Source organism: Pongo pygmaeus, chromosome 17, assembly GCF_028885625.2.
Source record: "Pongo pygmaeus isolate AG05252 chromosome 17, NHGRI_mPonPyg2-v2.0_pri, whole genome shotgun sequence".
Classification (NCBI taxonomy): Eukaryota; Metazoa; Chordata; class Mammalia; order Primates; family Hominidae; genus Pongo; species Pongo pygmaeus.
In genome coordinates this window covers 68,167,502-68,194,239 of record NC_072390.2, presented here as the reverse complement: position 1 = coordinate 68,194,239, position 26,738 = coordinate 68,167,502, and the positions used below count along the sequence as shown (strand labels likewise).

General features: G+C 37.1%; 1 protein-coding gene across 5 annotated transcripts in view; it reads right to left on the bottom strand.

Annotated features, from left to right (window-relative positions):
• DCC (DCC netrin 1 receptor) overlaps window positions 1–26,738 on the bottom strand; it is a 1,213,980-nt gene that overhangs the window by 223,087 nt on the left and 964,155 nt on the right. The window lies entirely within an intron of this gene.

Below are 26,738 nucleotides of genomic sequence, written 5' to 3'. Positions count from 1 at the left end.
GTAATTTATAAAGAAAAAGGTTGAATGAACTCACAGGTCCACATAGCTGAGAAGCCTCACAATCATGGCAGAGGGCAAAGGAGGAGCAAAGACATGTCTTACATGGCAGCAGGCAAGGGAACGTGTGTAGGGGAACTCCCCTTTACAAAACCATCAGATCTCGTGAGCCTTATTTACTATCATGAGAACAGCACAGGAAAGACCTGCCCCCATGATTCAGTTACCTCCCAACGGATCCCTCCCATGACAGGTAGGAATTACGGGAGCTACAATTCAAGATGAGATTTAGGTGAGGACACAGCCAAACCATATCATAGGGTGACTGAGCCAAAGAAGAGAGCCTGAAAACTAAATACCTTCTTAAGAGACAGTAATGAAAAATCAAGGCAATGAAAAGCACAACAAAAGTCAGGGATGCCTGGACATTGTTCCTGCTTATATAACTTGGAAGTTAGAACTTCCAAGCATAGTGTTGAAAGAGGGGAAGGACTGAAAGTCATTCAGATCAGGTTTCTACCCATACCCAGTAAAACCGGGCTACTAACCCTCCCTGACCTTGGAGGTGTTGGTAGCTTTATCCTCTGGGGATATTCAACTCAGAGGCCAAAGATTCAGAGATATTAAACACAGGAGAGAACAGGGATGTAGGCAAGGGTAAGTAAATCAAAGATGTGAGCTACCCATGTCTTCTTCCTTCATTTGATACCTAGAGCAATGGCAAACAGGTATATGCTTCTTGGGTAGAATATCAGATAATCCTCTCTAGAGAAAGTTATTATCTTTGCCCTAGAGAAAAAAAAAAAAACAGTCATATCCCTGATCAATTCCCCAACAATGAGGCTACTACTGATATGGACAGGAGACAGGGAAATACTGGGTAGAAGAAGGTGGATCTCTGGCAAAAGGCCCCACCCTCAAGCCTGGAAACTCACAGCCCTAAATGGGAACAGTCATTCCTGTTTTCACACCCAAATGTTGCCTTTTGGCCTGCCGCATCCCCCTGTCTTGTACCCATATTAACCCCAAACCCCAGGCTCCACAAGCAAATGAGGAAACGAGCAGAAGAGCAGAATAGAAGAGCAGTGTGGCAGAGAAGAAAAGAAGAGAAGGAGCATCTGAACATCGAGAGGAGTTCAGCTGGGGATGGTCAGGTAGGAGATCAGCCGTGGGATGACCAAACTCCAGGAGAAGATCATCTTCCCACTCCATCCCCTTTCTAGCTCCCCATGCATCCCGCTGAGAGCCACCTCCATCTGGCAATAAAATCCCTCACATTTACCATCCTTCAATTTGTTCATGTGACCTGCTTCTTCCTAGATGCTGGACAAGAACCTGGGTACCCAGAGGGCACTGAACTGGTTAACACTTAAGCTGTCTGCAGATGGCAGAGCTGAAAGAGCACAGTAGCACACCCACTGGGGCGTTGGGAGTCACAGACACCCACTCCTACATGCTACCGTGGACCCAGAGACCAAAAGTGCTCACCCCAGCTCCTGCCTGTCTGCATGCTCCCTGTACCATAAGGGGCTTGAGGGTGCAGCAGCCAAACAGACAAGCCACAACGATGTCGCACATCCTGCGAAGGTGGTCAAGGAACTCTCCCATTTCAGTACTCAATAAGTCCCACTCAAGTGCTAAAATATGTAGTTTAAAATCAGCTTTTTCATACTTCATTTTAATGTAAACTGACAATTTAAGACTACCAGACATCAAAGAAGGCCCTTAGCATAAAGGAAAGTAGAAAAAATAATACATAAGAAGATAATAGCACCTGAAGGAAACATCAGTAATGCAAAGAATGAAATCCAAAAAGATGTCATTAATACCCTGGTAATCTAAGAAATGATAATCCATCCATCAACAGGATAAAAACACGAGAATATTGAAATATTTTTAAAAACTTATTACAAATATAATTTGATTGCACAAATTAAAAATTCAATAGATAAGTTGGAAGATGAATTAAAAGAAAAAATTCAGTGGGAATACATTATCACATGAAATGGGAGAGAAAAGATAACAAATTAGAGATTTGGTTCTCAATTTCCAACACCCGTGATAATATGAGAGAATTAAAAAGCAGGAAAAATAAAAGGTAGAAAATTAGCAAAAATGATAAAATTACCCCTTTCCTAATACAACTTTACAAAACTGAATACTTGAGACTCCAGTCTGAAAAAGATTGTGGAATATTAAACGAAATAAATGCAAAACAGATCCATTTCAAGGCACATTACTGTAAAATACTAGAGCCTTATGGGGTGTGGGGCGGGGATCCACAAGTTTCCAGAATGGAGGGGAAAAAGCAGGTCACATAAAACATGATCAGCAGTAAGAATGGCATGAGATTTCTCAATAACACTCAATAGTAGAAAACAATAGAACACTACTTATAAAATTCTAATCTAGGATTTTAAGTCTAGAATTTTATGTCTAGTCAAATAAGCAAGCATAAGGATAACACAAGTATAAGAATATATGCTACGGACAGTATAGGAATATTTCAGATACACATGGTTTCCAAGATATCTATTTGTGTTTTCCTTAACAGGAAGTTAATGAAAGGTGTGTTCCAGGAAAATAGTGCAATCTGAAAAAGAAAAAAAAAATTTAAAGGCAACAAACAGCAGTGAAGACAATGAAGAAAATTGTAATGTGATAAAAGATTTAATACGATGAAAAACCAGACTCAAAAGAGTATATACTGTTTAATTCCATTTATGTGAAGTTAAAGAATAGGCAAAACTAATCTACAGTATTAGAAGTTAGAATAGTCTATGGTAGTTGTTCTGGGTTTTGATTGGAAATGGGTACCAGGAGACTTTTTGGGGTGATGGAAATCTGCATATTGATTTCATGTTTGTTACTCAGATGGATACAATTGTCAAAATACATATTTATGGGCTAAATTGTGCCCATCAAGAGTCATATGTTGATGTTATAACTCTTTTATCTTAGAAGAATATGACTGAATTTGGAGATAAGTCCTTTAAGGAGGTAATGAAGTTTAAATTAGTTCATTATGGTAGGTCTTACATATGACATGATTGGCGTCCCTAAAAGAAAATTATGACACAGATATGCACACAGAAAAACCATGTGAAGACACTAGAAGAAGGTAGCCATCTATAAGCCAAGGAGCGAGGCCTCAGAAGAAACCAAATCTGCCAACACATTGATCTTGGACTTCTAGCTTCACTAACTGTGAGAAAATAAATGCCTGTTTTTTAAGCCATCCAGTCTGCAATATTTATTATGGCAGCCCTAGAACACCAATATATTCATGAGACTGAACACTTAAGATTTATAATTTCATTTATTTTAATTACACCTCAACAAAAGAAGGAATAAGAGGAGAAGCAGCAGTAGAAAAAAGAGAAAGGATTGGGGAAGAAAATGAGGATGGAAGTGTGTCAGCACGAAATCCTGCCATAAAAATAGATGATATCTAAAAATGGTGAAGTAAAACTGGTAAATTAAGAGACATCTAAATAAGTACATTACTGAGAAACATAAAGGTAAATGTCAGAAAAAAAAAAAAACAGCCAAATATCATAAGGCAGTCTTTAGGGAATGGGGGCAGGGTTTGGGGAGCGGAAAGAAAGGGCCTATTTGTTTTTGTTTTAGGCTTGTTAGTACTATTTACCTTAAAAAATAATGTGCATGGAATACTCTGAAAATATTTAAATTAAGTTTTAAAATAAGCACACAGAGGTTTTTTATTTTTTGTTTTAGGTAGTAGAAACAAATTACTGGCTGTTAGAAAGAATCCAGACCCAGCCGGGTGCGGTGGCTCACACCTGTAATCCCAACGCTTTGGGAGGCCGAGGCAGGTGGATCACCTGAGGTTAGGAGTTTGAGACCAAACTGATCAACACGGAGAAACCCCATCTCTACTAAAAATACAAAATTAGCCGGGCGTGGTAGCACACGCCTGTAATCCCAGCTCCTCGGGAGGCTGAGGCAGGAGAATTGCTGGAACCCGGGAGGCGGAGGTTGCAGTGAGCTGAGATCACACCATTGCACTCCAGCCTGGGCAACAAGAGTGAAACTCCACTTCAAAAAAAAGAAAGAATCCAGACCCAACGTCAAATAATGGATTTGTCCAGGACCTCTCTGTCCCTGCTTCAATCATGGAGCAGAGGTAGAGCTAGACTTTCCAGGGAGATAGAAATCCAAGCTCCTTCTTCCAGATCTACTACAAATTAGCTGGTGCTCTACAAATAAGTTTCTCTGAGAGAAGAAAAAAATATAATCTACATTTGCACTTACTTGCTGAGCACTTTGTTATTTTCTGTATAGCTGCCCTCACCCCAACACTGAATTTGAGAATACTGAAATATTGCTCCTAGAGGAAATATAGGTTTAGGTTCCTTCAAGCCTCTGGTTACAATATTTTTGTCAACTGATGGGTACATAACCTTGTTTTATGTGTGTTTCTATTTAATGACACCTTATTTAATATGATAGTATTGTCAGCTCTTTAACATTGAAATTTTATGTCAGAAATAAGGCAGATCGCAGCCTTCTTGCTCTTAGGAACACTGGACAGTGCTTCAGCACTCCACTCTGGGATCATTTTAAACAGAAAAATCACCAACCAAAAGCACAGAAATACAAAAAACATGGCACCAAATAGACCTCAAAAAGGGCACTTGTTTATAGTATGAGGGCTAAAACAAGAAGACAGAGCATCTTGTTGTTCAACCTCAGCTGGGAACATGGACATTTGGCAACTCAAATTTTACCCTGCTCTAAGCATAACCACAAAGCACCATGGGTATTAATTTGAGTTACAAATAAATTTTAGCAAGCAGGCAGGCAACTTTGCAACTACAAAATCTGTAAATAATGAGGATCAACTGTACTTACATAATAAAAATCTTTTACTAATTTCAGAGGAATCTAGTTACATAAAATTGATGTGATTAAGTTGGTAGAATATAATCAAAATACTATTGCACTGAGATCTTTTACTTTGTTTCCACTATTCTTTAAGTGTGATAAATTAAGCACCACTCTTAATTACTATTTGTTAACATATTTTTTGCACTTGCTTTAGACCTGGCAATGGTCTAAGCACTCTGCATTATTTATATTTTTATGCTCATTATGACTCTGTGAGTTAAGGTCTATTGCTATGACCTTTGTACAATCAGGTAAACTGGGACAAGAATCGTTAAATAACGTAGACATGTATCCAGCAATAGGCAGAATTTTAACTGAGATAACATGAGTCAAAAGGAGGACATTCTTTACTGCTTAACATTGCCTCCTATGAGAAGTTCAAGAGGCTGAGAGTCTAATTCATTTAGTTGTTACTCATTCAACACGTATCAACTACATTCTTGCTGTGGTAAACATGTAAATAAGTCATGGTTTACCCATTCTGGCGGAGGAAAGAGACATATAAACTAATAATGAAAAAACAACATGCTAAGGTTTATAGTAGAATGTCCAAGAGTGATTAATTCTATGTCATATGATCAGAAGAACTTTACAAGGAACTCATCCTTCAAGTGTGAATGGTAGTTCACAGAGGAGTTGGGAATGGTATTTAAAACAGGAACTATCAAGAACAAGCTCAAGGTGTAATGACAATGTCAAGCATCTTCAAGGGAAGCTCATGTAGTCTTTTAGTGGCTAAAGCAAAGAATATATAGGACAAGGAAAAGGAAAGGTAGATTGGGAAAAAAATTACAAAATTTTTCAGGCCATGCAAAAGAGAGAGAAGGTTGGATTAATGTGTTCATTTAAGGCATTTGGCTAAGTTATTTGGGAGATAAAATAATGCATAAAATAATAGTGTAGAGTCCCTGGCTGCAAAGAACCCACAGCCTTAAATACACACATGCCCATTTATGCCCTTCTTCCCCACCATTCATACATGTAGGTGCACATGTGTGGACATATTCTTTACTCCCCAGTGTTTTAGAAACTAGGAAAGAAAACCAGAATTAAAAGAATAGTCATAGTTGGGGACCGGGCGTGGTGGCTCAGGCCGAGGCAGGTGGATCACGAGGTCAGGAGATCGAGACCATCCTGGCTAACATGGTGAAACCCCGTCTCTACTAAAAATACAAAAAATTAGTCAGGCGTGGTGGCGGGCACCTGTAATCCCAGCTACTCGGGAGGCTGAGAGAGGAGAATGGCGTGAACCTGGGAGGCAGAGCTTGCAGTGAGCCGAGATTGCACCACTGCACTCCAGCCTGGGCGACACAGCGAGACTCCGTCTCAAAAAAAAAAAAAAAAAAAAAGGAATAGTCGTAGTTTATGTTTCACTACTCATCTTAGTGGTGAGTGGTGAAATGGCAGATATTATCACCATTGATGATTTTACAAAAAAGGAAATTGAGGCACAGTTAAATGAAGGATAGGCCAAGGTCACCTTGCACTATCAATGAAAGACTTCCCAACTGTGGGGTCTAATGTTCCTTTCATTATTTCACACTAAAATAAGCAATCACAGGGACTCTACTTGGCAATTATACTCATCTAATTTCTCCTATTGACTATTATCTTTTTTTTTTTTTTTTTGAGGTTTGACCCTTAACTTTATTTTTTAAAAACTTGAATTTAAATTATTCTTTTAAAATACATCCAATAAGCTTTCCCATACAAAGCCCTTGGAAAATCAAGGAGGGCCACCTTCTGAAGACTACAGCTGTTTTTAAAGTAAACAATAAATTCAAATTGAAAATGAAAATACAAATGTAGATATTAAACCTTAGAACAAGATTTAGAACCTTTTAATTTCCAATTAATGTTTTGCTGTGACTTTGCTGAGTGACCTTCTGTAAGCCTTGTTTTTTTTCTTTTGGTTTTTTTTTTGAGACGGGGTCTCTCTGTGTCATCCAGGCTGGAGTGCAGTGGTGCAATCGGGGCTCACTGCCGCCTACCTCTCAGGCTCAAGTGATCCTTCCACCTCCTGTGGGACTACAGGCAGGAGCCACCATGTGCCCGGCTAAATACTTTGTATTTTTTGTAGAGACAGGGTCTTGTCATCTTGTCCAGATTGGTCTTGAACTCCTAGGCTCAACGGATCCACCTGCTCACCCTCTCAAAGTTCTAGGATTACAGGAGTGAGCCACCATCCCCAGCTATGAGTCTAATAAGTGATCTGAATCTCCATGTGCATACTGAAAAAGAGAAAACAATTGTGCTTAGTATGTCTACCAAGTGTACATCACTTGATAAGCATGAATAACTTAATTATACTAATGATCACATGAGTAATCGTTTTTGACAATTTTTCTTTATCACATTTGAGGATTTCCAGTGATCACCTAAATTATTCCCATGTAGCCAATACCTTAATATCGATGCCAAGCAGCAATTAATTAATATAATCAGTTATACATTCAACACACCAGGAGGGAAACCCCCTGAATGGTTATTATTCATCTTTGGAAGTGATTTTTATCAGTTTTATTCATCCTCATCTGTAGGTAGCAGCTAAGTTTATTAGCATCTTTTGTGCTTTCTCATTGATTTCAAGTGTCAGCAGATTGCAAAGATTCTGGTAGTTAAATTCTTTCTTCTTAGGTTCTTTAGTAGATGATACAGCTGGAGGCTCCAAATTATATTGTGTTTTAGGAAGTTAAATGAAAGCATTCAGGCATTCTTTTCTTATTTAATGGTATAAGGCATCTTATTTTCTATATGAGACCTATTTTGCCACTGCCCAGTAGTTCAGACTTCATTTCCCATTCCCTCAGCAAGCCACCAAAAGCTGTCGCTGTTACAGGAACATTTTTGTAAAACAACCTAGCTTTCATGGGCAACCCTGACAATGATTTTTATTAAAAGTACTTAACACATGACCTTTGACTTTTGAAAAATCAATTCTAGTAGCTGTGACTTGACTTTTGGTCCTTTTGTTACTTGAGAGGGAGAAATCAATCCTTATCACTCGCAGTGTTCTATCTGAATCAAGGAATAATTTCAGTTTTCTTCATATTTGGGAAAAATAAGAACTACAAAATTTAGCTTCCTCTAATTCCTCCACCCCCTCTTTGATCACCATAAAAATTATTTATTTGCCAAGTAAACCTGATGGAAAAGAGTTAACTGATTTAAAACAAAGGGTGTCACTGGCCAATCTCCAAACTGCCTGGGATAGTCATGTCCAATTCAATGATGTGGTGTTAGCCTTTTCCTGGGATCCATTAAAACATTGCTTTCTTTTTCCTCCACTGTAGACGTATAAGAGTAGTAAGTGAGGAAACAAGAAAAGAGGTTGATAAGCCCACCACTCCAATTTTTCTCAGAAGCCACATTTCATAAACTTATCATATTTTTAACTCCACATCTCCCACCGCACACTGACATTCTGCCTTACTCTCTCCAGAGTGACCTTCAGGTGAAGACAAACCCATTTTGATCCTCACCAAACACAGTCAGTTACTCTAGCAAAAAGCCTGTTTTGAAAAAGATGGTTTTATCTAGATGGAATTCCCATAGAAAGCTATGAAGGGCACTCTGAAAGTCCTTGCAGCAAATAAGAATGCCTTGGCTGGAACATAGCCGGAATCTATGAATCTTGAAAACTAATTTAAAATCAGTTTTGGACTTCTGGTGACTTGGATCTCACAGGAAGTTGCTTTCAGAGTAAAATATGCTCCCAGTATGCATGAGGCCCTGAGGGTTTTCATTAAAGTGTGCCCGTCAGTACTTTGAAAGAATTTATTTTCACTGAATCCCTTTTCTGCCCAGTTATGTACATTTCCTCTGACACTACCCTAATTCCCACCTTGATTTGTCTATTGCCCAGAATATTGCCATAGCTAACTGGCGCCCCAGCCTCGACTGTCACACTGCTCACACCCATCTCAGTTACCTTTCTGGTCAGTGTGTGACCCTGAATGTGCAACATAAGCTTTCAGAGACTGAGTTTTCTCATCAGCAGTATGAGCTAATAGCAGTCCCTCCCTCGTAGGATTATGGTACAAATGAAAGGAGACAATGAGAACGTGTGAAAGATCCATCAGAGTGCTGGCACATAATATTTATGTAGTAAATTAGAACTACTTTAAGTGAAACTGGGAGGAAAAGGGAAAGAGAAAAAGAGAGAGTGACAGTGAGGTCCAGAGATCCAGAGATTGAGAGATTGAAAGATTGTGAGGGTGGCAGGTGGGAAGAATAAAGAAAAGCAGAAGTGGAAAACAGCAGGAAGGAAGGAAGCAAGACCATGTACAGTAGCAATGCCAAGAATATGGACCTACTTATTTGTGCACTGACCCAACAATTGAACATTTGTTTCTACTGTGAACTAAAAGGAGCACTGAGAGAGAGAAACTGTCTAGTTTCTTGTAACTTCTATTCTATGAATATTTGTTGAGCAACTTCCTCTGTGCAGGGTACCATTCACATTTCTTACTGTACTAAATAGAACCTCCAGGCATGGGTAGTGAGAAACCTTGGGATACAGCAAAATAAGAGATCCCATATATATTTTTGGAGGTAGACTTGACAGGATTTGGTGAATTATTGAACGTCAAATGCAAAGGAGGACAAGTCATCAAGAATGACAGGTTTCTGACATAGGCAACACGGTAGATAATAATGCATTTACATGGATAAGGTTTTCTGAAAAATAATCCACTTTCCAAAAGGAAAAAAAAGAACAACACTGGACTTACCTACCAGATATCCAACAAATGGAAACACTCAGAGGACATAGAAACAAAGATTACCCATATGGATTCATTCTGTTTAAATGAATGGAAAGGGGCAGTTTTCAAATTTCATCATTCAGAATAAATGTTATACTCATAATCTCAAAATTATAAAATAGCAACATTTAATGTTTAACTTACAGCATCTATCTAAATACTTGGTAAATATTTCTATAGACCCTGAAAACATCTAACTGAATTTCAAGCTAGAACATAAATATCTATGAAAAAACTCTATTATGTGTATTTGTAAACAATTTTCATTAACAATTTTGTCTTTTTATAAGCTATGTAAACCTATAAACTTATTTGACTAACCCAGCATGGATTTGATAAAATATCAATAAGATATAATAAAGGCCTATATTTTTTCCTACTGTTACATGCTATTTTTGTTGTTTTGATATATTTTTAAGTTTAGCATTATAAATATATAATTTCTTGTATTAAGGGAAGTTATAAATTTGGGTAGAATACTAAACTTGAGATCCGTAATTTCATGTAGACAACTGTTAGGCAAAATGTATCAGTGTGATACATTTTCAGAGGGAAAACTCTGACATTACTATGCAAAGTTTGAAGTAAATATTTGTGCAATAATAAAGTATGTTTATGTACACATTGAGTAATATTTGATTTTAAATAAAATTTTATGAAGATGTCTTAAATTGAAGCAAGAAACATTGCTTTGTTAAAAAAATAAAGGCTAAGCTGTTGCGATTTTATTTAATAGCTTGAAAATGATACAAACATTTCTTCATCAATACATTTATATAGCTGTAAAACAATCTTATCTTTATCTTTGCCCTGCTGGCCCCTGGTTCTCATAAACAGTGCCAGTGGAACTCTTATCTAGAGATGAAGCTCTCCTTTAGCTACTCTGAGAAATCTTTTCCCTGGTTACGTAAAAATGTAAGACAACCTGGGACAATTTCTCAGATGGTTCAACTTCAAGTCAAATCATCTACTTTGATTTGGGTCCCAGCTCTTGTAACAGGGTTTCTCTGGTGGGGACACTGCCTTGTTTCTGGGTGAGTCCCCCTTCATTTTGTTAATCTGCCAGGTCCCTCCAAGACATGCAAGACATTGATAGTCCTCCAGCAATGACTGTCTCCTCTGTGACTCTGTTAGAGGCTGGCAGACTTCCCTTCCAACATACACCACCCTTTCTGAACTTAGGCATGTTACCTGCTTTAGCGCTCTGAACCAGCAAAACCTACTAGCCTTCTGATTCACAACCAGAAATGTCTCTTCAGTCTTTTTTGACTCCCCTATCAGGCATAACTGCTTTCTACCACTCCACTCCTCTGGATACTGTCTTTTTGAATGATATCCTTCATCACCTCACTTCTTCTGGTTTAGGGCACAGACCGCCTGCCACTGGCTCTCAACTCCATGGCTGTTCATCCCCAAGATCTTTTTCAAGTGTATACAATCAACACAATTAGGTTTTTTTTTTAAAAAAAATCACTTACACCAGTAAGAAATGTTATCTGAATTATGCTTCACTTCTTATATGTTCCATTTTTATATTTTTTAGCCAAACTGAGCTAAATTTAAATTGATTTTGGGAAATTGACATGCCACTACTTTCCTCTGCTCCTTTAATCTAATTCTTAGAACTCAAACTCCACAATTCTAAGGAAAAAAAAGGAGAAACTAATAACTTACCCAACCAGCTTCATTGTAGGAGAACAGGAGACTTGAACCAGTAAATTAGGGTCAAATAGGTTTCCATACCTTCAATGTGAGATCCCCAATCTATGACTGTTCACAGAGACACAGGAAGCCCAGTAGAGACTAATAATTTGACAGTCTGGCAGGCTGGTATTTTGCACACTTTCAAAGTAATATATAAAAAACTACTTCTTGAGTTATTTAAATATGAAGCTCGGAGCTCTATCAGGAGAAAAGTGGACAACAGCTGAGAGTAGCCTGCAGACATCTCTCTAGTGATGAGGTTAATTCAACTGTAGCCCCAAACTTGCATGCTAACTCTGGACCATAAACACTAGTGATCCCTGGACACAAAAAGGGAGGCAAAAGACACCGGGGCCTACTTGAAGGTATAGGGTGCGAGGAAGGAGAGGAACAGAAAAATTAACTATTGCGTACTAGGCTTAGTACCTGGGTGACAAAATAATCTGTACAAGAAGCCCCTATGACACAAGTTTACCTATATAACAAACCTGTACATGTACCCCTGAAACTAAAACAAAAATTTAAAAAACACTAGTAATCTATTTAAAAATTTAACTCCAAGTGTTAAATGAATCTCAGATCCTAGGCACAGATGCACAGAAACATATTTGAGGTCTTCTTAATTTTTATACCTGGTGCGGTGCTTAGAAAATCTTATTAGATGTTCTATCTAGCTGCATTCCTATTGCTTCTTGGCTTTTTGGCTAAGATCAAGTGTAGTGTGCATTTCTGAATCATTTAGATAAAGGCAGAATAGTGTTCTACACATAAAAGATATTCAAGGACTATATGAAGATGGATGCATATTGTTCTACTCTCAGCTTTTCATTAATTTGCTAAGTGACAGTAGAAATTATTTACATAGATGCATCAATTGTATCTGTTACAACATTATACCTATCTATCCCTAGTTATTGAGAGGTGATCAATGAGAAAGGGCTTAGAAAATTGAAAACACTACAAAAGACAAAGTTTTGCTCTTATTGTAGTTTTCCCATGTCACGACTGTCATGATTAGTAGTAGGAGGAGTATGGATAACTGTTTTGAAACACAAAATGACATTAAAAACTGAAGCAAGTTTTCAAAGAATTAAGTAATCAAGTCACTTTGGCCTCACATGACTGGGTTTCGCAGACACAAAAATAAATAAATGGAGTGATTCTCATTGTGGCTGAATTACCTTCACAAATACTTAATCTGATTGCAACAATTAGATTACAAATCTCTGAGAAATGTTCTTTTGCTTCTCAAAGACCATTCAGCATTGTGCAAAGATTTTTTTGTTTTTTGTTTTTGTTTTGAGAAGGAGTTTCGCTCTTGTCACCCCGGATGGAGTGCAGTGGCACGATCTCGGCTCACTGCAAGCTCCACCTCCCGGGTTCAAGTGATTCTCCTGCTTCAGCCTCTCTAGTAGCTAGGATTACAGATGCCCACCACCATGCCTGGACAATTTTTTGTATGTTTAGTAGAGATAGGGTTTTGTAGAGATAGGGTTTTGCCATTTTGTGCAGGCTGGTCTTGAACTTCTGACCTCAGGTGATCTGCCTGCCTTGGCCTCCCAAATGCTGGGATTACAGGCATAAGCCACTGTGCCTGGCTGAGGTGGTTTTTTTAAATAGTAAATTTTGCCATATTCAAATGAATGACCCATAGAAACATCACTTTTTCCACTGATTACCACAGCTCCATTCGAGTTGGTTCTCAGATACGTAACCATATATGGTTTCTATTATGGGAAGAAAAATAAAGAAAAATCAATTAATCCTTCCTGCCAGCTGGGCTTTCTTGGCTAACTAAGCAAAACCAATCCAATATTCCTAAACTGACTAAGAAAATGACCCCCAAATGTCAGAGTATAGCCCAGCTTACAGGAAAAAAAGGGGGGGGGGTGGAGCTCAAAGAATAGAAAGACATGAAAAGAAAGCAGAGAGTTTGGTGTGTACCTAGCATCTTCTTTTTTCAAGCTCCTGGATTTAAAATAGCATTTTTTTCATCTGATAATTTTCTATGCATAGCCTAGTAGCCAGGCTTGTTTCTTCTAGGTCCTAGAAACTGGAAATGTAATTTCTAGGAGGCATTCACGTTTTGACAAAATTCCATTACAATAAAGCAATTTGGTTGTTCCCTAGAGTTCATGATAAAGTGATTTTACAAGTAATACATTTTGGAATTTGTCAGTATCAATAGACTTAATTCTCCAGTGCCTAAATCATTCCTTGGAAGTAAGCTGGATGTTTAGAAGGGCTTATTAACTCTTTCAGATCACTAGATCCTTTCTCAGACTATTCGTTCGTACTAAATAAAACTACTAAAAGCAATATAATATATTTCATGTAGGAACTAGACCTAAGAAAGCTGGAAGAGAAATACATCAGGGGAGTTATATGTAAAATTACACCCTAGAAAGGCACAAGAAAATAGGCCAGTATATAATTTAAGGCAGAAAATACAGTGTTCACTTATTTCTTATTTCCTTTGTGTTTTGGAACATGGAAACTAGATAGAATTTGAGCAGTAAGGTGAGTACAACTTGAGAAAAGTTTATTTCACCAGATATTTAAGCATCCTGAGTCAAAGAGAAAGAAGGTTTAAATATGATTCATTCCATATAAAAATGGCAACTACAGGATAAGATGCATTTATCAAGAATAACCATTGACATCTCAGGGTATTATAATAATGCAGTCATGGTAAAATAATTGTGACAAACAAATTTGGGCTCTTACAAAATGAAATATTAGTTTATAGGCTGTATAACGCTTAATCAGAGAAAAAAAATGACATAATTTTTACACTATCTTATACGCCAATATCTTTTCTCTTTTTTTTCTTCGCGATGTAGTCTTGCTCTGTCACCCAGCCTGGAATGCAGTGGCACCATCTCGGCTCACTGCAAACTCTGCCTCCCGGGTTCAAGCAATTCTCCTACCTCAACCTTCTGAGTGGCTGGGATTCCAGGAGCCTGCCACTACACCTGGCTAATTTTTGTATTTTTAGTAGAGACGGAGGTTTCACCATGTTGGCGAGGATATTCTTGAACTCCTGACCTCATGATCCACTAGCCTCGGCCTCCCAAAGTGCTGGGATTACAGGTGTGAGCCATTGTGCCTGGCCCCAACATCTTTTTAAATTAATAAATCAGAACTTTTAAAATTATTGTTATAAAATAAGTCACAGTGTTTGATGGGAGAAATATAATTGCAAATCAACTTCTTCCTGTACAGAACCATGCCCTTTTTACTTTTTTGCTTTTATATACAGAAAAATTTAGGTATGGCCAATATTCCGGGATAAACATGTACAGCTGGGTCTATAGTAAATAAGGAAATAAGATCTTGTGAAGAAACAGTTTTCTTTTATGAAACCACAGAAGTGGCTATTAACAGAGGCCTATCTTCAAGCAAACTGTCAAATTAGGCCCTAAGTAATTAATCTCTGAAACCAGCAGGCTTTCAATCTCAGAGCAGCCATCTCAAAGACACGATGTACCATGTAATTACATGGGACATTACAATGTATTTATGAGGTCATTTGTTACAATGTACAGTAATTACAGAGTACTTATATAGCTATTTATGTCTCATAAAATGAAGTGAGACTAAATATTTTAATTGTTTTGGAGAAATAAGGAAAATATTTGGGTTCTAAATGTCAGGTAAGATTATAGATCAGATTCACATAATTCATGTTAACAGCAGGCTGCTTTCAGAACCACAAGTGTTTTGTGGCTTTCTCCTATTGGAAATGAAGATTTCAGGCATCCTGACAAATATTCCTACCAGGGATGAGGTAAATGGAATTGTTCTCTCTCTTCGATTTTCAGGTAATGCCAGATGATAGACCAATAGTATGATTTACTATTTACACTTTACATCCAAACCATAAATGTTCAGGTGACAATAGAATTGCTGGATTAAAAATAGTATCATATACAATGCTTTCACAAATAACATACCATGCAACCAAACAGAATGATAAAACACCTGTCCTTGTATTTTTCTTTTCTATTACTTTGAATCCAAATGGTATTTGCTCAGATTTTTGGTCCCTCTCCTCAAGCACACAAATCTAAATCCATTCTCATTTTCTGAAAAAGAAAACATTTTCAGGAAAATTTTTGAAGTAGTTTTCTCCTAAATTTCTTTCCTTTATCCCAGTCTATACTTGGAAATTTTTACTTAGCTTAATAGGTGACTTTCGGCAGCTGACAGAAGAGATGTTACATCTGAAGTATCATGTCAGATGCACAATCAAGAGATCTCAGTAGTCTCAAAATTACATGGCTGGTTTTAAAAAATAAAAATTAAAACACTCTTTTTGGATTGTTAATGATCTTTTTTTTTAATGTCTGCAGAAAATCTCACTATAATTTACATTAGTCACTTTATTAATTTGTTCAATAAACATCCCAAATGCTTGCTATGCTCCAGGCATGGTGCTGAAAGAGGCATATTCAACTTAAACTCTTTCCTTGAAGAACATGATTGATTCTTTCCAGTGAAAGATTCTATAATGCTCTTGGTAAATCAGGTTTACTTAAATCTATTAAGATAAACAGACACACCATACTATAGTCCCCTTTTGAGAAAATAAATTCTGGCTTCGTACAGAATTTATGCCTCTAAATTAGAATGATTATGATTTGATCAATCATGAAACACAAATTATATTACCCAGTCTTTGCTTACTATTGCTGTCTCCTATTCATGTGATTCAATGGTTAGAAACTGCAAAATACTTTTCAGTTACGATGGTATAGGTAAAATGTTCCTTTCTAAACTTGAGCCTATATTGCGAATTTCAACAATTATTTTTCAAAAGGAATAAATATCAAATCTTTTTTTGTCATGCAGATATTCTTACCACTAAATTGTTATAAATACGTGAACTAATTAATGTCTGTAAAGGCTGATCAGCAGGTTGACAGTGATACCCACTGCAGTCTCCTGGCAAATCAAGGATTCTATCAGTGTTTAATGACTGTTACATTCCTATATAATGGTCCTAGTATTTGCCAAATCCAAATACTCAGAACCCACACAACCATCTGCAGAATGTGGCCTGTTAATATGCAAATAAACCAATTAAAATTCACAGACTCATTTAACAGCCAGTCAGGTCAATTCTGATCTACCGTACCAATTTTATTTATACATGCAGAAAGAGCAAATCTATTCTCCACTAAAGTTCAGATAAGTTAATGAGTGAGAGAGCAGTTGAGAAAATATTCTCAACAACTTATTCCAACTTAAGAACAGTTAGAAGTAGTTTACTTTTGAAAAAAGTATGGGTAACTATCAATACTTCAATCAGTATTTCAATTAGATATGCAATCGTTCTGCATCTAATTGATTAACAATTAGCAGCACCTGTAGTTGGCTATAATTTTAATTACTGATTGCATTAGGGCTGATTACTTAAAATTATATCGCACAAACGCCATTAGATTATAAAGAAAAGAATAAAACTATTCAAAAATAATTACTCTATTAAAGTTGAGATTAAAGCCAATTAATAAAATATTTTAAAAGATTTTTATTTCAAGCAATGTTAATAGATTTTCCTTCAATTATGCAACATGGAAAGAAACCGCCCAATGATCAGTCTAATGTAACTAACTTGCCATTTTCCTGGGAGACCAGGAAGTAATTCAGAATATGCCGCTGTCCAACAGAACAATAGGTATTAGGAAAAGGATCCTAGGTAACAATAGATAAAATTTCTAATCTGCTTTAATAAATATTCATGTTCTAGAAATGAAAAGGTTTGTTGATCCTTTAATCAAGAATATGTCAGACTAGTCAATAGTCGTTGTCAAAAAGAGACCTTGAATTACTTTTTTATGCACAGTAAGAATCTAAATAATTGCTCCAAACACAGTTTTTCTAAAAGAGAAAGTCAATTTTTAACTAATATACCTTAAAATCAGGCAATAGTGACAAAACATCCTGTGTGCAGATGATGCGTGTTTTCATGATGGTATTGCAAGAGAGGGCTTGTAGCATATTAGGATTGCATACATGCTCAAAGAACTAATAAATCTTCTAAACTTAAAAAAAAATCCTCTCCAGTTCTATCCTATAGCAATATAATGTTTTAAGAATCAGTGACCTCAAAATATGGATTGAGGCAGTGGCTACTTTTTTAATAGTCTCTTTTGTTATCAATAAAATGTTTCTGCAAATGACTGTTTAAACAAACTCAGAGATTTTAATATTTATAATTTTTAAAAGTTGTTATAAAAGTTTTAAGCAGATACAAAATTAGGATAGTAAGAAATACCACTGTACAACCACTATGATGACTGTGATTAAAAACACATAATAACAATATTGGCAAGGATGTGAAAAAAATGGAATCTTCATACAACTGGCTGGTGGGAATGTAAAAGTGGCTTGTGGGAATGTAAATTGATGTTGCCTCTTTGAAAAATAGTTTATCAGTTCCTCAAAAGGTTAAAAATAGAATTAAGTATGACCCAGCAGTTCCTTCCCAAAGTATATACCTAAGATAATTGAAAACATATATCTACATATAAACTTATTTACAAATGTTCATAGCAGCATTATTCACACAATAGCCAGAAAAAGTGAAAACAATCCAAATGCCCACTATCTGATGAATGGGTAAACAAAATGTAGTATATCCATACAATGGAATATTAATTTAGCCATCAAAAGGAATGAAGCACTGATACATTCTACAATATGGATGAACCTTGAAAAATTATCTCAACTGAAAGCCACTCATGAAAGACCACATAGTGTGTAATTCCATTTATGTAAAATGTACATAATAGGCAAATATACAAAGACAGAAAGTAGATGAGAGATTGCCTCTGATGGGTTGAGGGAAGGATTGGAAGATGAGAGGTGAATGCTAAAGAATACAGAATTTCTTTTAGGGGTGACAAAATGTTAGAAAATTAATGTGGTGATGGTTGCATAACTTTAAATGGGAAAATGGTATGGTGTGTAAATTAAATACCACATGTAAAGATGTTAAAACTGGAAAATTTCACCACCAAAAAAAGAGAATAGTATAATGAGTCCCAATATGCCTATCACTTAATTTCACATTCTCAATACATTGCCAGTCTTGTTATATATATGCCAAAGACTCCAGATAGACACTTTATTTAAGGAAATCCTAAATATTTTTGTAGAGTTGGAAACACCCCTACATTTGTGAGTCTTGCCATAAATGGGAGGTACTTTCCAGAGGGAACCTAAATCCAGTCTGTTGTTTTCCTTCATCATGGATATGATGCCCTGTACACGTGGTGCTCACAAATATTTGAAGATAGCAATGGCGATGCACTGGACTAAATAGGGCCTCCAGAAGAAGGCAGTATATACAGAGCAATGAGTCCCACTCCATTGCATCAAGTGCTGCCTCTGAGGACATCTAGAAAGTCAGGCACAATTAGAGGCTAATGCAATTGTGTATTAGTCTGTTTTCATGCTGCTGGTAAAGATATACTCGAGCCTGGGCAATTTACAAAAGAAAGAGGTTTATTGGACTTACAGTTCCAAGTCACTAGGAGGCCTTACAATCATGGTGGAAGGTGAAAGGCACATATCTCATGATGGTCAACAAGAGAAGACAGCTTGTACAGGTAAACTCCCATTTTTAAAACCATCAGATCACGTGAGACCCACTCACTATCATGAGTACAGCACAGGAAAGACCTGCCCCGATGATTCAATCACCTCCCACCAGGTTCCTCCCATAACATGTGGGAATTGTGGGAGTTAAAATTCAAGATAAGATTTGGGTGGTGACATAGCCAAACCACATCATTTCACCCCTGGCCCCTCAAAAATCTCATGTTCTCACATTTCAAAACCAATTATGCTTTCCCAACAGCCCTCCAAAGTCTTAACTCATTTCAGCATTAACTCAAAAGTCCACAGTCCAAAGTCTCATCTGAGACAAGGCAAGTCCCTTCCACCTATAAGCCTGTAAAATCAAAAGCAAGTTAGTTACTTCCTAGATACAAGAGGGATACAGGCATTAGGTAAATGCAGCCATTCCAAATGGGAGCAATTGGCCAAAACAAAGGGGCTACAGGCCCCATGCAAGTTCGAAATCCAGAGGTGCAGTCAGTAAACTATCGCAAGAACAAAAAACCAAACACCGCATATTCTCACTCATAGGTGGGAATTGAACAATGAGAACACATGGACACAGGAAGGGGAACATCACACTTCGGGGACTGTTGTGGGGTGGGGGGAGGGGGGAGGGATAGCATTGGGAGATATACCTAATGCTAGATGACGAGTTGGTGGGTGCAGTGCACCAGCATGGCACATGTATACATATGTAACTTACCCGCACGTTGAGCACATGTACCATAGAGCCTAAAGTATAATAATAATAATAATAATAATAATAAAAAGAAAAAAAAATCTTAAAGCTCCAAAATAATCTCCTTTGACTCCATGTCTCACATACAGGTCATGCTGATGCAAGAGGTGGGCTCCCATGGTATTTGGCAGCTCCACCCCTGTGGCTTTGAAGGGTACAGTCTCCTCCCTGGCTGCTTTCAGTGGCTGGCATTGAGCGTTTGTGGCTTCTCCAGGTGCATGGTGCAAGCTCTCAGTGGTTATACCATTCTGGGGTCTGGAGGATGGTGGTGCTCTTCTCATAGCTCCACTAGGCAGTGCCCCAGCAGGGACTCTGTGTGGAGACTCAGACCCCACATTTCCCTTCTGCACTGCCCTAACAGAGGTTCTCCATGAGGGTCGTGCCCCTGCAGCAAACTTCTGCCAGGGCATCCAGGCATTTCTATACATTTTCTGAAATCTAGGTAAAGGTTCCCAAACCTTAATTCTTGACTTCTGTGTACCTGCAGGCTTAAAAACGTAGAATTTGCCAAGGTTTGGGGCTTCTGCGCTCTGGAGCAACAGCTAGAGCTGTACCATGGCCTCTTTTAGTCATGGCTGGAGTGGCTGGGATGCAGGATACCAAGTCCCTAGACTGCACACAGCAGAGGGACCCTGAGCTCAGCCCACAAAACCATTTTTTTTCCTCCTAAACCCCGGGCCTATAATGGGAGGGGCTGCCACAAAGATATCTGGCATGCGTTGGAGACATTTTCCCAATTGCTTTGGGGATTAACATTCAGCTCCTTGTTACTTCTGCAAATTTCTGCAGCTGGCTTGAATTTCTCCTAGGAAAATCGGATTTTTTTTACTATTAAATTGTCAAGCTGCCAATTTTCCAGACTTTTATGCTCTGTTTCCCGTGTAAAACTGAATGCCTTTGAGAGCACCCAAGTTACCTCTTGAATGCTTTGCTGCTTAGAAATTTCTTCCACCAGACACCCTAAATCATCTCTCTCAAGTTCAAAGTTCTACAAATCTCTAGGGAAGGGGCAAAATGCTGCCAGTCTCTTTGCTAAAACATAACAAGAGTCACCTTTGATCTAGTTCCCAAGAAGTTCCTAATCTCCATCTGAGACCACCTCAGCCTGATTTCATTGTCCATGTGATTATTGCCAGTTTGGTCAAAGCCACTCAACAAGTTTCTAGGGAGTTCCAAACTTTCTCACATTTTCCTGTCTTCTTCTGAGCTTTCCAAGCTGTTCCAACCTCTGCCTATTACCCAGTTCCAAAGTTGCTTCCACATTTTTGGGTATCTTTTCAGCAGTGCCCTACTCCCACTACCAATTTACTGTATTAGTCCATTTTCATGCTGCTGATAAAGACATACTTGAGACTGGGCAATTTACAAACGAAAGAGGTTTATTGGACTTACAGTTTCATGTGGCTGGGAGACCTCACAGTCATGGCAGAAGGTGAAAGGCATGTCTCACATGGTGGCAGACAAGAGAAGAGAACTTGTGCAGGGAAACCCCCATTTTTAAAACCATCAGATCTCATGAGACTTAGTCACTATCACAAAAACAGTATGGGAAAGACCACCCCCATGATTCATTCACCTCCCACCAGGTTCCTCCCACAACATATGGGATTATGGGTGTTACAATTCAAGATGAGATTTGGGTGGGGACACAGCCAAGCTGTATCTATCCTCAAGTTATTTAAAAGAACAAATACAGTCCATGGGGAAATTCCTGGAGGTTTCAATCTCAATCCTTTTAGTGATTCTTACATAACAGAACTACAGGGCATAACATGGGTCTAGCCTGTACAGGGTATTCTTTTGGAAGGTTTGAGGAGATGCAGGTAGGGGTTAGTAAAATGCCACATGCAAATGAATGGTTAATCTTAGCATAAAGTTTATGAAAGGTCTTTAGAAAATAACAATTTATATGCTTATTTGCTCAAGCACAAGAAAATAAAATGAGAATATATGGAATGTATTCACAGCCTATGTACTTTTCATTATATTGCTTATCACAGTTCAAAGTTTCCGTTGATCTGTTTATTTGTTTTTTAGCTCCCTAGAACTTAAACTCATGAACTTTGCTGCTGTCTCTTATGAAGCAAGGTAAGTTTATAATTAGCATTGACAAAGTCGTACCAGAGTTCATGAAAAAATTTGAGTAAATGACAAACAAGTGATAATCATGACACATGTTCTTTGTTTTTGGAAAATTGCAGATTTGAAATATATACATGTTCTTACATGCATTGATTATATACAATTGTAATCCTGGCCTATGTTTAATTTTCCTTTTTATAGAATCGTAGAAGTTAGACAGACCTGGATACCTTTGTTGTGTTCTGAAGAAAGCCTTGGTGAGCAATGGAATAAGCATAAAATAAAGGCTATCTTTTGATATCCTACTTTAGGTTTTTATTTCTATGTATTATCTATTATCTTTGCTTTCCAAATTACATAGAAATATTATGAAAACACATTTAAAATAATATACATCAAATCAGTAAACATGTCCTTCCTATATTAATGTTATAATTAAAGACTCTGAGCCTGAAAATTCTAAGAGAGAGAGAGAGAGAAATAAGAGAAGGAAGAAAAAATGAAGAAAATGAGTCCTTCTTTCATTCCTGGAATACAACAGAATACACTTGTTTATAGCCAAACAGAAGGCAACCTTTGTCTTGACTATCCCTATTTTATCATGTTAAAGCCAACTTACAGGTAAATATTTTTATTCTAAAATTCAGGGTTCAGCTTATTCATCAATTATGGCTGAATGCTATTCTTTTAGCTTTAAGCTTTATGATGCATAAGAAATATTGAAACACTTGAACCAAATTATTTTCTCACTCCTGAGTTACCTGCAGGTTACTTGTAAAAACATTCACTTTGTAATAATTAGGTCGGTGCTGACTTACTGATTCCTTCTTTTATGTCTCCTTTTATTCTTTTGATCATTACTGAGCTATATAAAGACTATGTGATATAGTCAGTGAATATTCCTTGGAAAAGCAAATGACCAAAATTCACCAGAGAACATTCTGCACACATCGATTTTCTTTTTTCTAGGATTAATGACTAGGGCCATTTGGTGCAGGACTTTAAATTTGGTACCCAATGGCATTTTCTTAATTAGAAGTCTTTTTCACTCCCTGCACATATTCAATAACATGAGGCTGAGTACTGTCATCTGCCTATCTCATAACTGAGAGATAAAAACAGATTCCTTATTTTAGCTCATTCCCCACTTGAAAAAACATGAATATTTTTAAAAATTGTCCTTAAAAGTGAGAGATAATAGGAAGCGTATGGAGAGACATTAGCCTACAGAAATGACAAAATCCTAATGTTCTACGCTCCTATAATGCTTCAGTATAATAAACTCCAGATATTAAATATTTTCAATTCCATTTCCTTACAATAGTTATTTTGCAAATGAGGACATGAAGGCAAAGTTGCGATGGGTTCTTTGGGTATGAATTATACAAATCATTAATTTTCTAAATCTTGACTTCAGAAACTCTCCAAGAAGCCTTCTTGCCTCTTCTGTATGAGTTAGCTAATCTTGGGGAAGGAAGATGTTAAGGGATAAAAAAGGAGATGACACTCAAAATCATTGGCCCTACTTATCAGATGCTCTTGCCTGGAAAACAGTGTGGTAGAGGCAGGACAGTCTTGCAGTCAGCAGGGCCTGTGTTTAAATCCCAACTCAGCTATTTACTAACCACGGGACACACCTGTGCTTTTAGCCTTGCTTTTAAAGTGGGAATAAAAAATAAAGAAAGCAAAAACAACAAAAGAAAAATCTATCAGCAAATAATAACCTCACAGGATCCTCATGTGAATTACATATGATATTTATCAATGTGAAGTATGTTGTAGGTAGTGAAAAAAAGCCATTTCTTTCTCCCTGGGAAGTTATCAGTATTCCTGAAAAGGCTATAAAGAGAAATTGAACTTACTATTTAAACTAAGAGTGTTTGTCTTAGTTTTGAAGTTATTTTTCTTAAGCCACAATTCTCCAAGATTTATCCACTTTATCCTACCCCAGGGCAGCTGTGTATAAGATTTTATAATTCTGTCTTTATGTAATAATCAGATGTATATCTTTTGGAGAATTCTACTGCAACTGCCAGCCTGGTGAATTCTGGCGGTATACTGGCAAAGTGCCTCTCAGGCAAAAAAAAAAAAAAAAAAAAAAAAAAAATCCCCCATAAATAGCATCTGCCAATTTCTGTGGGGTAAAGACTTCCACCATGGCCAATTGCAAACTAATAACAGTTTAGCAACTGCCTTGCAAAATTCCCGCGTAGTTAACAATGGGCTCATATGAGCCAGTCCCAGCCAGCTCCAGCACTTATCAAAAAGTAATATGAAGTCAGTTTGCTAGCAAAAGAACACAAGTCCAGAAGTTAGAATGGGACAGGTTTAGATTGAACAGTACCTAAAAATTGACTGCAAGATCCTTGGGGACAAGGCCTATGTCTGATTCAGCATTTTTATCTTCTACAGTTCTCAGCAAAAGAAATATTTATGGATTAAAGACTAAAACTGGGTGAGGGAAGTGGGGAGGGATAAGCATTAGGAGATATACCTAATGCTAAATGACGAGTTAATGGGTGCAGCGCACCAGCATGGCACATGTATACATATGTAACTAACCTGCACATTGTGCACATGTACCCTAAAACTTAAAGTATAATAAACAAAAGGAAAAAAAAAAAAAAGCAAGACAGTGGGAAAAAAAAAAGACTAAAACTCAGACATGCGATATATTGTGTGTGTGTGTGTTGACCTTATATAGTCAGAATTTCTGTTAAAATCAGAAAAGAGTTACATGACATATCAAATTTAGTTAGAGAGAAACCGTTGGATAATATCTTAAGCCTAGCTCTAGTTTACTGGTACTTGCAAAACCATTAGGATCATGAAAATATATTTAAAAAATGGAAAGTTGATGGCAAATAATACTGTTTTGTAGCTATATTTAACACTCACATATATTGTTTTCAATTACACAGTAATGCTCACATCCTACATTGTGCTATAAACATTTAAAAAACAGATCTCTTATTAAATCACAATTTCAAGATTCTGAGCATCCGGCAAAATAACCCCTACTTATTCCAAAAGAATTCATAACATTTTGCTGGTATCTCAGCCTCTTCTGAGGAGAAGTTATTCATAGAGAAGACTGCACACTGCTACTTTTTCTCTATATAAATACATATCAATATTTAACCTGAAATTACAAGATATTTAATCTCTTAGGTTAGATCATATGAAATGGCCAATAATCAACATTTTTTAACCTACAAAAATGGTAATTTCATATAGTTCAGTCTACTAGAATATTTTTTATTCCTCATCTAGTCCAACCTTTTCAGGTTTTAAGTGAGGAAACAGAAGCTTCAAGGATATTTTAAATATTTTAGCTAGGATATTTTAGAAAATTTTCATAATGGTTATATTCAGAGCCAAAATTATCAGGTTGCTCCATTTTCCAGTATGTTCATTAATAGTGATTTTGAGAAAGAAAAAAAAATATTCCATACCAGAGAAAATCTATCACAGAGAAAGGTTCTGTGCTGGAAGCTTGGCAAGAGTATGAATAAAACAGGGTGGCTCCATAGGAAGAAAGAAAACACCCAGTAACTCCAAAGCATGCTCCTTCATCCTACCCAAAAAACTTCTCAAAGAAATTTAAATCAGGTAGATGTTCAAAATTTTGAGATTAGGAACAAGATTGGAGGTTGAAATGTGGAATAACTATTTTCAGTAACTTCATGACATTTTGGTTTTTCAAAATATTGTTCCAAAAAAAACAACATCAACAATAAAACCTACAAATGTCTCTGAAATGTAAACAGAAATGAGACTAGGTTACTCTGAAATAAATTTCCAACACAGGGAAAGAAAATAATACTGAATCTAAACATCAGTAGAAAATAAAAATAAAAGTTTGCTTATAACTAGATTTTATTACTTGTGCTAGGCCTTATGCTTTACATCTATTCATTTAACAAGCACAGGCAGTATCCTGAAAAAATTAGCCCACAGGCTTCAACAGTAGCCTAGGATTTTTTTAAAAAAAGTTTGTTTTAGGTTCATGGGTACATTTGCAGTTTTGTTATATAGGTAAATTTTGTGTGATAGGGGTTTGGTATAGATTATTTTGTCACCCAGGTAATAAGCATGGTGCTCAATGGTAGTTTTTTTTTTTATCATCTCCCTCCTCCTACCTTCCACCCATAAGTAGACCCCAGTGTCTGTTGTTCTAGTCTTTGTGTCCATGTGCACTCAATGTTTACCTCTCACCTTTCTAAGTGAGGACACACAGTATTTGGTTTTCTGTTCCCGCATTAGTTCACTTAGGATTTTAGCTTCGAGCTCCATCCATGTTGCTGCCAAGAATATGATCTCATTCTTTTTTATGATTGTGTAGTATTCCATGGTGTATATGTATCATGTTTTCTTTGTCCAGTTTACCATTGGTGGGCATTTAGCCTAGGTTTAAGTCACAGTTTTTTTTTTTTATTATACTTTAAGTTTTAGGGTACATGTGCACAACGTGAAGGTTAATTACATATGTATACATGTGACATGTTGGTGTGCTGCATCCATTAACTCATCATTTAACATTAGGTATATCTCCTAATGCTATCCCTCCCCCCTCCCCCCACCCCACAACAGGCCCTGGTATGTGATGTTCCCCTTCCTGTGTCCATGTGTTCTCATTGTTCAATTCCCACCTATGAGTGAGAACATGCTGTGTTTGGTTTTTTTGTCCTTGCGATAGTTTGCTGAGAATGATGGTTTCCAGCTTCATCCATGTCCCTACAAAGGACATGAACTCATCATTTTTTATGGCTGCATAGTAGTGCATGGTGTATATGTGCCACATTTTCTTAATCCAGTCTATCATTGTTGGACATTTGGCTTGGTTCCAAGTCTTTGCTATTGTGAATAGTGCCACAATATACGTGTGCATGTGCACATGAAAAAAT